Below are 10,752 nucleotides of genomic sequence, written 5' to 3' on the forward strand. Positions count from 1 at the left end.
GGCACAACACCGTTAGTAAATAATAGCTCATAAATGTTATGTGGCGAAGCTAGTGTGATGCGGCTTTGCCACAATTACCGAGGTCGAGGAAACGAAGCGGAGGTCCCTACTCGGCAAAGCTGTGATCCATTGGTATGCTTGGTTTACTGAAATATAGAGGTTGATTCCTTCTTTAAATATGAGCAGTTCTTTGAGTTTGTATACGAAATAGCCCTCGCAATCAAACCGGTGATCCACTCGTTTGCCCGGTTAACTCACACTTAGGGATTGATTCCTTCTTTTAAACATGAGCAGCTCTTTTCCCACAATTAGGGGTTGATTGCTTCTTTCAAACATGACAAATCCTTGAATCTGCATGCCAAATAAGTTTGCAAAGAAACTGTTGATCCACTCGTCTGTCCGGTACACTCAAACATAAGGGTTGATTCCTTCTTTCAAAACAAGAGCAATTTCTTGAATCTATATACCAAATAACTCTACGTAATATTGGATTTCGAGACTGGATGATTCTTCCACCTAACCCACCATTCCACCTAATTCACGGATGATTCTTCCATCTAAACCAAAGTTTTTTCAGAAAAATAAAACAACTTGGTCGTCAGACAAAATATTCGGAGATCACCGAATACAACTAATTTACAAACAAGTTGTTGCCTTGGCTTTCTTGCCCCATCAAGGTATTCCAATGGCACTCGAAGAATTGAGGAAAAGTTGTCCAAAGGCTCTCGACGATTTTTTGTATTACATTAGTAAAAATTGTGTTTTTGGTAGGAGGAAACTAATCAAAAAGTTTCTCGATAACCTTTCTTTGCCCCTCGCTTCGTGATCAGTTTTCGAAAATGTATCGACAAAGATTCCTAGAACCACCAATAATATGAAAGACTAGCACAATAAATGGAACGGTTTGTTAAGCCGTGGAAATTCTATGGTGTGTTGAAGCAGTTACAGCTTGAAGAGAAAAACCCTAGTACGTATGTTTTACCTACACTACAAGCGGTACCAACAGCTAAAAAGTCTAAAAAGAACTCACGAAAAGACCTAAAACTGGAAACCCTAGTTAAATAATACAAACCAGGTGATTGGATAAACTATTTGACTGGTATAGCTTTAGTGTTAATTTCTTCATAGCATCAAATGTAATAAAATTTGTATTTCATGTGATGTGATGTGATGTGATATGAAGCCACCATCAGCTCAAGGTTTTTTCAGTGAATGCGGGTAGACTTACCGTAGTTCCGACATATTTTACCATGTAACCTTCAAGTTATTGCTGTTGATGAAGGAGGTCAAAATGGGTTGTGCGGATACGTGATCAGAAGGATTCGCTTCCAACAATAACATCCAGTTAAAGGATAAAACACCTCGCTATACGTGCTTGAACCCACCTGATGGTTTGTTTTGAGAAGGGTGCGTCAAACTCATATTAGACCTTCTGAAGTTTCCTTCAAGTGACTCAGGCTGGCTATCCACGTTCCTTTGTCCAGTCCTCAATTCGAATGATACCCAGTTGCTCCCAATTCCTTCCCCGCATTTGTTATGTAGTTTATTTAATGTATGTTGTATAACATATTGCATATGGCTTGAGTAATTTCGTATGGTACAATAAACAATGGGCTTATGAATATTATGATTTGATATATTTTTTTGGAGTAGGGAAAAGCCCGCTGGAGTGTTGTTCCTTTTGAACCCCTTCTCCAGTAGGCACAAAACCTTCTCATCTTTTATTTTTAATCACAACAATTGTTTACATGAAAATTTGGGTATACAGCTCAAACTAATCGGTTACTATAATGGATAATCATTTAAAAAAGATTGTTCCAGCTATCACGTATTTTGAATATGGTGTCTCCAGGTATAACTACGTATAGCAATAACTTCATCGGTAGGTAGCCCCTCTCCTGTAAAATATAATAGTGCAAAACATCCTTTAATTTATCCAAACTGATGTTATCGAATGCCTTTCTGATCGAATGCCTTTCTGCGATTAAGCTTTTTCCAGCATTCCAGAACTCTTCCATAGTTCGCCTGGCCATAAATATTTGATCATCCGTTGATCTTCCTTCTGTGAAAGCCGCCTGGTATAGATCCAATTCTCCCGTAAACTCCTTTAGCCTCTTCCTGATCCACTTAGCGTATGGCTTGTATCCTACATTGCATAGGTTAATTTTTCTGAAATTGTCCACATTTCTAGTTCTGCTTATTTTTGGTATTGGTATCTGAATAGATTCAGTCATATCCTTCGGCATCACATTCTCCATCCAAATTCTCCTCCAAATTCCCATCATCTGCTCCATGGTTTCCTCATCCGCATACTTGATGTACTCCATCCGCACTCCATCCGCCCAGCCTATTTTCCATTGCATGAATGCCTAACAATTTCACTCATCTCATCCATCGTTGGGGGTTCAGTTAGGGGGCATGTGTCTTGCTCTTCCAGTAGCTCCAGTCTCGGTCCCTCACTTTCCTTCAAAATTTCTCGCCATAATCTGGTTGGTATGTAGGCATTTCTCGCCTGTTTCCTTTTAGTGAACTTTTTCATGAACTGGTATGACTTCCGTATTCTAACTGCTGCGTCGAAATCGTTCAGTTTCATGTAAAACTCTCGTACCTCAGTTTCATTGAGATTTCTTACTGCCGCTTGAAATTCTTGTTTCCTGTCCCTCACCTTCCATTTGTAAGGGAGCATATCCGGATATTTATTAGCCAAACTAAGTGCCTTGATGAGTCTATTTAATGCCGATTTTCTTCCTGGAGTCAAGGGTACTCTTGAAGAACTCAAGGCGACATTGGATGCTTTTTTCATTTTATTTGTTATAGCCTGGTATGCTTCATTTATACCTACTTGCTCTGGATCTATTTCCATTTCGTGACTTTTTAATGCTTCATGATATCTTTTCTTTATTTGTTCTTCTTTAAGAGCTGATGCATCTAGTACTACGAGATTTTTCTCTTTGGACTGCTTCTTAATCATTTTCGGAAGTCGTACTCCTGCCAATAATAGTTTATGGTCTGTGTTAATTCTCGTCCATATACCTCTTATATATCTGATGCCTACCTTTCCAACTACTGGCTTCACAATATGATCTATCTGACTTTCCTTGTCTCAAACTCGCCAAGTTGACCTTACTTTGACTCCAATCATAGATGAGATGTTTACAAGCTTATGTATATGAAGAAACATTTTGAACTCCTCTCCATTATCATTGCAGTTGTTGAATCCTAGCTCCTTACCTATACATCTACTATCTTCTTCGGTCACTGAATCCTTACCGATTTGTGCATTCCAGTCTCCTACTAGTAATAACTTGTCTCTTAAATGATTTTTGTAATAAAATTTGTATTTCATCTTAATAAATTAAATTTTTTCGATTGACATTTCGATGTTTTTCGGGTATATGGAATTCGGGCGAATGGCATTCGGGTTTATGTTGCATTCGGGCGAATGTCTTTCGGGTGTTCGTGACATTCGGTTGAATGACATTCGGGTGTATGTGACATTCGGGCAAATGTCCTTCGGGTAAATGGTTTTCGGGCGAATGTCATTCGGGCGAACGTGACAGAATCCTTGTGTTCGCCAACCAAACAACTGGTTGAACTGTTTGCTTCGTCTTTTCATTAATTCCCAACAAGCAGTCAGACAGTTTGGGGTCAATAACAATTTTTTAAAAGGGCGAATAGATTTTCTCATGCATGGCATTCAAAAACAAATAAATTGAGAATATAGTTTATTTATTCAATTGTATAAATACTAACAGGTTGGCCCTAATGGTGGTTAGGGTTACATTACATTTAAGGAGAGATAAAAACATAGCATCAATTCGTCGCTGTTGTGCTATCTTATGACAAGCGCCATTTAGCACATTTCGAGAAAAACTATTTTTAAAGTTTGAGATTGAATATCTTGAAACTTATAAATGGTATATACAATCCAAAGAAGACAATTGATGCTTCTATCTATTCTGCATTAATCTCTAAAATATTACGAAGATCGGTTGACTATGTTGCGAGTTTTTACTATGAATGTAAACAAAAGTCGCACTCACACGTGTCATAGGCGTGTATTGATGACAAAATTTGTATGACGTGTCATAATCGTGCATGGGAAATTTTCCATAGAAAAAATAATCAACTTTTAACTTTTATTCATATCTTTGCGTTCATATGGTCTATAAGCAATCGGTGAAATGCATTTTGAAGGAAATGAGTCAGGGAATCTAGATAAAATTGTTATTTTTGATTACAGTGTTGCCAAATATGCTTTATTTCCAGTTTAAAATTAAAACTGTTTTTTTCTCACAGCTCGCGTAATTTTCTTTTGAAAATGTTTATCCCATTGTATTCCTCAGACATTTTCACACATAAAAACATCTAAAACTTCAATATAACTTGAGCAAATCCCTAGATACAGTGATTTGAAGCAAAAAACTCACAATTTCTCATCATGTTTCTCGCTATATCTAAGTAACCAAGTAAAATTTCAAAATTCTGAAAACGCCACTTTGTAGAGAATTTTTAGACAAGTAATGTGGCATATCCAGCATCTAAGATAGCACAACAGCGGCGAATTGTATTCTTCGTCTAGTGGAAGTCGAATGCGGTGGCAATGCAATACTGGTAAAAATACGCTGAAGTCCGATAACAGTGCTGTGGCGAGCGCAATTGGTTCTAGTGAAAGGTAGTTGTAGGAGAAAGTTATAACATAGTGCTGAAATGCGGACTTGAAAATCCAGGCGTCTCACCGTGGGAGATGTCGGGGAGCAAAGCGTATGGGGCGGCGTTAAACAGCCTAGATTCTGTCATCCTCCGTCTGGTAGTGCGATCTTCAAACAGCAGAATAATATTCTAACGTTTTGGTTTAAAGCTATAGATCAATTTAAGATCTATCGGTGAACTTAGTAAGCATCAAACTTTCAACGAAGTAATTAAGGTATGTTCTTTGTGAAAAGATCACGATATTGAATATAACACTTTTGTGTAATACTTCTTTTTCTCAGTTTTCGGAAGATATGGAAATAAAGGTGGTTTCGAACAGAACGGCATTTCTGTTCCAAGTCTGGACAAGCGAAACCAGGCTGAATAAGTCGGTAAACGGTAGTTTTTCGGATCGCTTCTCGTATTTGACAAGAAATCCGATTTTAGTTGTTCTCAGCTAAAACAAGACAAGGCAGGTCTTGGAAGCAGAATTAAAAATATTCAAATTCATTGAATGAAAATTGATCATATTCAGTCGCATTAATTTTCAATATTCAGCGACGCAGCTGAAAACGTCAAACGAACAAACCGCCCATTCATGCAGATTTTTATTCGTCTCCGATTATTACACGAAACGACCGTGCAGTAACGAATCAAACGCATCATAATGAGGCCCTGGCACAATGTAAGCGATGATGATTGTTGTTTCATTTGCTTTGCCGGCATTTGAAAACATTTTCCTAGATAATTAGTGAATGAATATATTGTACGATATTCAACTGAATGAATAACATGGATGTCACACGAGTCACATCAGGTTGGCATTCAACTCACGTTACATCATGCCTTCGATTTTGACTGTTACTGAACACCAAAACAGACCTATGCTATATTTCACCCTAAGGAGGAAAATTTGGTAAAAACCAAAATTTCTCACTAGGGTGAAAATTTGTTGGTATAAACCAGTCTTTGTACAGGAGGGCACAAATCCTTATTTCATACTATGTTGCGTTTCGGCTTCGCCTCATCAGAAACCGACACTAACGTATTGTCGGAATAGATTAGCGCCGGCTTGACGCAAATCCCTTAAAACTAAAACACACTATGTGTTTCAATCAAACGACTGATCAAACGTGATGTCCCGTTAGAGCAGAAGTTCTGTTTATGCCGATGAGACACAAGTGAAGCCGAAACTTGTCTTGGCTTAGCAGGCCTATGCGAAAGCACTATGCTATATTTCACCCTAAGGAGGAAAATTTGGTAAAACCCAAAATTTCTCACTAGGGTGAAAATTTGTTGGTATAAACCAGTCTTTGTACAGGAGGGCACAAATCCTTATTTCATACTATGTTGCGTTTCGGCTTCGCCTCATCAGAAACCGACACTAACGTATTGTCGGAATAGATTAGCGCCGGCTTGACGCAAATCCCTTAAAACTAAAACACACTATGTGTTTCAATCAAACGACTGATCAAACGTGATGTCCCGTTAGAGCAGAAGTTCTGTTTATGCCGATGAGACACAAGTGAAGCCGAAACTTGTCTTGGCTTAGCAGGCCTATGCGAAAGCACTATGCTATATTTCACCCTAAGGAGGAAAATTTGGTAAAAACCAAAATTTCTCACTAGGGTGAAAATTTGTTGGTATAAACCAGTCTTTGTACAGGAGGGCACAAATCCTTATTTCATACTATGTTGCGTTTCGGCTTCGCCTCATCAGAAACCGACACTAACGTATTGTCGGAATAGATTAGCGCCGGCTTGACGCAAATCCCTTAAAACTAAAACACACTATGTGTTTCAATCAAACGACTGATCAAACGTGATGTCCCGTTAGAGCAGAAGTTCTGTTTATGCCGATGAGACACAAGTGAAGCCGAAACTTGTCTTGGCTTAGCAGGCCTATGCGAAAGCACTATGCTATATTTCACCCTAAGGAGGAAAATTTGGTAAAAACCAAAATTTCTCACTAGGGTGAAAATTTGTTGGTATAAACCAGTCTTTGTACAGGAGGGCACAAATCCTTATTTCATACTATGTTGCGTTTCGGCTTCGCCTCATCAGAAACCGACACTAACGTATTGTCGGAATAGATTAGCGCCGGCTTGACGCAAATCCCTTAAAACTAAAACACACTATGTGTTTCAATCAAACGACTGATCAAACGTGATGTCCCGTTAGAGCAGAAGTTCTGTTTATGCCGATGATTTTTACCAAATTTTCCTCCTTAGGGTGAAATATAGCATAGTGCTTTCGCATAGGCCTGCTAAGCCAAGACAAGTTTCGGCTTCACTTGTGTCTCATCGGCATAAACAGAACTTCTGCTCTAACGGGACATCACGTTTGATCAGTCGTTTGATTGAAACACATAGTGTGTTTTAGTTTTAAGGGATTTGCGTCAAGCCGGCGCTAATCTATTCCGACAATACGTTAGTGTCGGTTTCTGATGAGGCGAAGCCGAAACGCAACATAGTATGAAATAAGGATTTGTGCCCTCCTGTACAAAGACTGGTTTATACCAACAAATTTTCACCCTAGTGAGAAATTTTGGTTTTTACCAAATTTTCCTCCTTAGGGTGAAATATAGCATAGTGCTTTCGCATAGGCCTGCTAAGCCAAGACAAGTTTCGGCTTCACTTGTGTCTCATCGGCATAAACAGAACTTCTGCTCTAACGGGACATCACGTTTGATCAGTCGTTTGATTGAAACACATAGTGTGTTTTAGTTTTAAGGGATTTGCGTCAAGCCGGCGCTAATCTATTCCGACAATACGTTAGTGTCGGTTTCTGATGAGGCGAAGCCGAAACGCAACATAGTATGAAATAAGGATTTGTGCCCTCCTGTACAAAGACTGGTTTATACCAACAAATTTTCACCCTAGTGAGAAATTTTGGTTTTTACCAAATTTTCCTCCTTAGGGTGAAATATAGCATAGTGCTTTCGCATAGGCCTGCTAAGCCAAGACAAGTTTCGGCTTCACTTGTGTCTCATCGGCATAAACAGAACTTCTGCTCTAACGGGACATCACGTTTGATCAGTCGTTTGATTGAAACACATAGTGTGTTTTAGTTTTAAGGGATTTGCGTCAAGCCGGCGCTAATCTATTCCGACAATACGTTAGTGTCGGTTTCTGATGAGGCGAAGCCGAAACGCAACATAGTATGAAATAAGGATTTGTGCCCTCCTGTACAAAGACTGGTTTATACCAACAAATTTTCACCCTAGTGAGAAATTTTGGTTTTTACCAAATTTTCCTCCTTAGGGTGAAATATAGCATAGTGCTTTCGCATAGGCCTGCTAAGCCAAGACAAGTTTCGGCTTCACTTGTGTCTCATCGGCATAAACAGAACTTCTGCTCTAACGGGACATCACGTTTGATCAGTCGTTTGATTGAAACACATAGTGTGTTTTAGTTTTAAGGGATTTGCGTCAAGCCGGCGCTAATCTATTCCGACAATACGTTAGTGTCGGTTTCTGATGAGGCGAAGCCGAAACGCAACATAGTATGAAATAAGGATTTGTGCCCTCCTGTACAAAGACTGGTTTATACCAACAAATTTTCACCCTAGTGAGAAATTTTGGTTTTTACCAAATTTTCCTCCTTAGGGTGAAATATAGCATAGTGCTTTCGCATAGGCCTGCTAAGCCAAGACAAGTTTCGGCTTCACTTGTGTCTCATCGGCATAAACAGAACTTCTGCTCTAACGGGACATCACGTTTGATCAGTCGTTTGATTGAAACACATAGTGTGTTTTAGTTTTAAGGGATTTGCGTCAAGCCGGCGCTAATCTATTCCGACAATACGTTAGTGTCGGTTTCTGATGAGGCGAAGCCGAAACGCAACATAGTATGACCAAAACAGAATTCCATGCATAAAAAATGATCGATCCATTTTTGTAAGAGACGCTTTCATTTGATCGAGCCCTTATCTTGACCAACGTTTATGGCTTTTAACCTTGGTCTGACAGATCAGAGGGTAAGGTGTTGGTTTCATAAGCAACCTGTCGTATGTTTTGAGCCTCTGCCAGGAAGGATTCTTAGTGATTAGAAGGATCCTTGCACTAGTCAGGCAATTGTCCTGTTGATTGTTAAACTTCGGCTGCGAAGTCTGCCGAAACGGAACTTAGAACTGGAAGACAAGGGCTAGGCAGACTCATATCGGTATGATGGAAAGTTTATAACTGATTCACTCTAGAATATGTGTTCACTTTCCATTGGGATTTTCGAATGATTGACACCTGGTGTAGTGGAGTGCACTGGAATTGCACCAGTTTTGCACTTTCTAGCAGAAGTGCAAAAAACTGGGTATGTTCCATTGACACTTCTGCTAGTAAGTGCAAAACCAGTGTACTCCACTACACCGGTGCACATCAATCGAAAATCCCACTTGTTTCTCTTTGTCATCAATTTGTCGAAAAGGCCAACAAAATCGATACAGTAGAACTTTGCCGCAGCTAAAGTATAGTAACATATTGACCTAATGTTCATTTTAGAAAATCGCACCATTTCGTAACTTTTTCATTTTTGCTTACGGAATACGTGGCCAAAATATTGAGTTCTGTGTATCATACGGTCAGAGAAGCGTAGGAAACGTCCAGATCCAAATCCAGATCATTTTTCTTCCTTCGACATGGCTCATAGCGGTAACTTAACGAGGTCGTAGATTGTCTATGGTGTGGTCTCTGATTACAGTACTTGCACTTAGAAGGCTGCCTCTCGTGGGTATCAGTGGCAAAACTGTGCTATTGTACTGATTTCATATTTTGTCTTAATCATTACATGTACCTCAAACTAAAGTGGTCAATGGACAACACTTCATATCTCCGAAATTTATAAATAAAAAAATACGGTTCTTCGAGCAATGTTTCGTGGTTTGAACTGTACTAAAACTTTGCGGAAGAAACCAAATTGAGAGAAAAAAGTTTTTTATGCGGTTTTTAATCAACTCAGTTTTTTGAACAAGCGCGGTTTTTTCAAGTTGATCTTTGCATAACCGCGGTTTTTACGTTTTATAGTTCAAAGATACGCGTAAGAAAAAGCGTAAATAGCCGCGTAGAAAAGACTTCCGTGCATATCTTTTTAAAAAATTTCCAGAGATTACACTAGTTAACAGCATTTCTGAACTCAGTTAGCTGGGGGTCATTTTCAATGTAAAATCGTGTGCTAAATCCGAAGATGAAGTCCAAAAAAATTGCAGTAGAACAGTTTTTGAGTTAGACTAAAAAAAATCAATTTCACCTTTAAAATAAAAAAGCGCGTTTAGTAAAATCTAAATATTTTTGGTTATAGAGCATCGATACGAAATATAATATTAAACTGAATGTAATTTTGGTCGTCTGAACATTTTGTTTTAGTGTGACTAATGATTCTGACGTTAATTACGAGTTTGTTGATCTTTTTTTGATTTAGCCTCATTTTTAAAAAAATATAAATTTTTGGTCAAGGTTTTAGGTAAGATAAACCAATTCTTAAAATAATATTTTAGTGAAACTTAAAGCCTACTAAAACCAACTAAAATACTAAAATAAGCCCTTATCGGTTTGAATCGGATGAAAATTGTGAAAGTTATTCAATTTTTTGTGGAATAGAAATTTTTGAGTTTTTCGTGGTAAACTTAAACTGTTTTGATCCCTAGGGTTTGTCCCTCGGCATGATACTGTACCTTGATGTGGTCCGGGGGCTTCTCTACCAAAGCAGTATTACAGTGATTATATCACAGAAACTTGGGATACAATTATTTTGTTTTTAGTTAAGCTACATTGTGCTCAATTTTAGTACTTAACTTGGCGACCTTTATTATCCACTGCCATGGTCAAATAATATACAATGTGGGTTCAGGGTCCAATTCTCTCTGCAGGCACCCTTTTTTGTTGCTATATTTTTAATTAGATCCATGCTAACACTCACTAACACAAATTGCTTATTCTCTCATATACACTAACAATCTCTCATTCCAAACGTACAAACGTGGCCTACGCGATAACACAAACCTGGTCACAAATACGAATGCCCGCGATCTCGCCAATATTCAAAAACCCCGATTGATTAGGTGAACGTTGG

This window comes from Topomyia yanbarensis, chromosome 2 (genome assembly GCF_030247195.1).
Source record: "Topomyia yanbarensis strain Yona2022 chromosome 2, ASM3024719v1, whole genome shotgun sequence".
Taxonomy (NCBI): domain Eukaryota; kingdom Metazoa; phylum Arthropoda; class Insecta; order Diptera; family Culicidae; genus Topomyia; species Topomyia yanbarensis.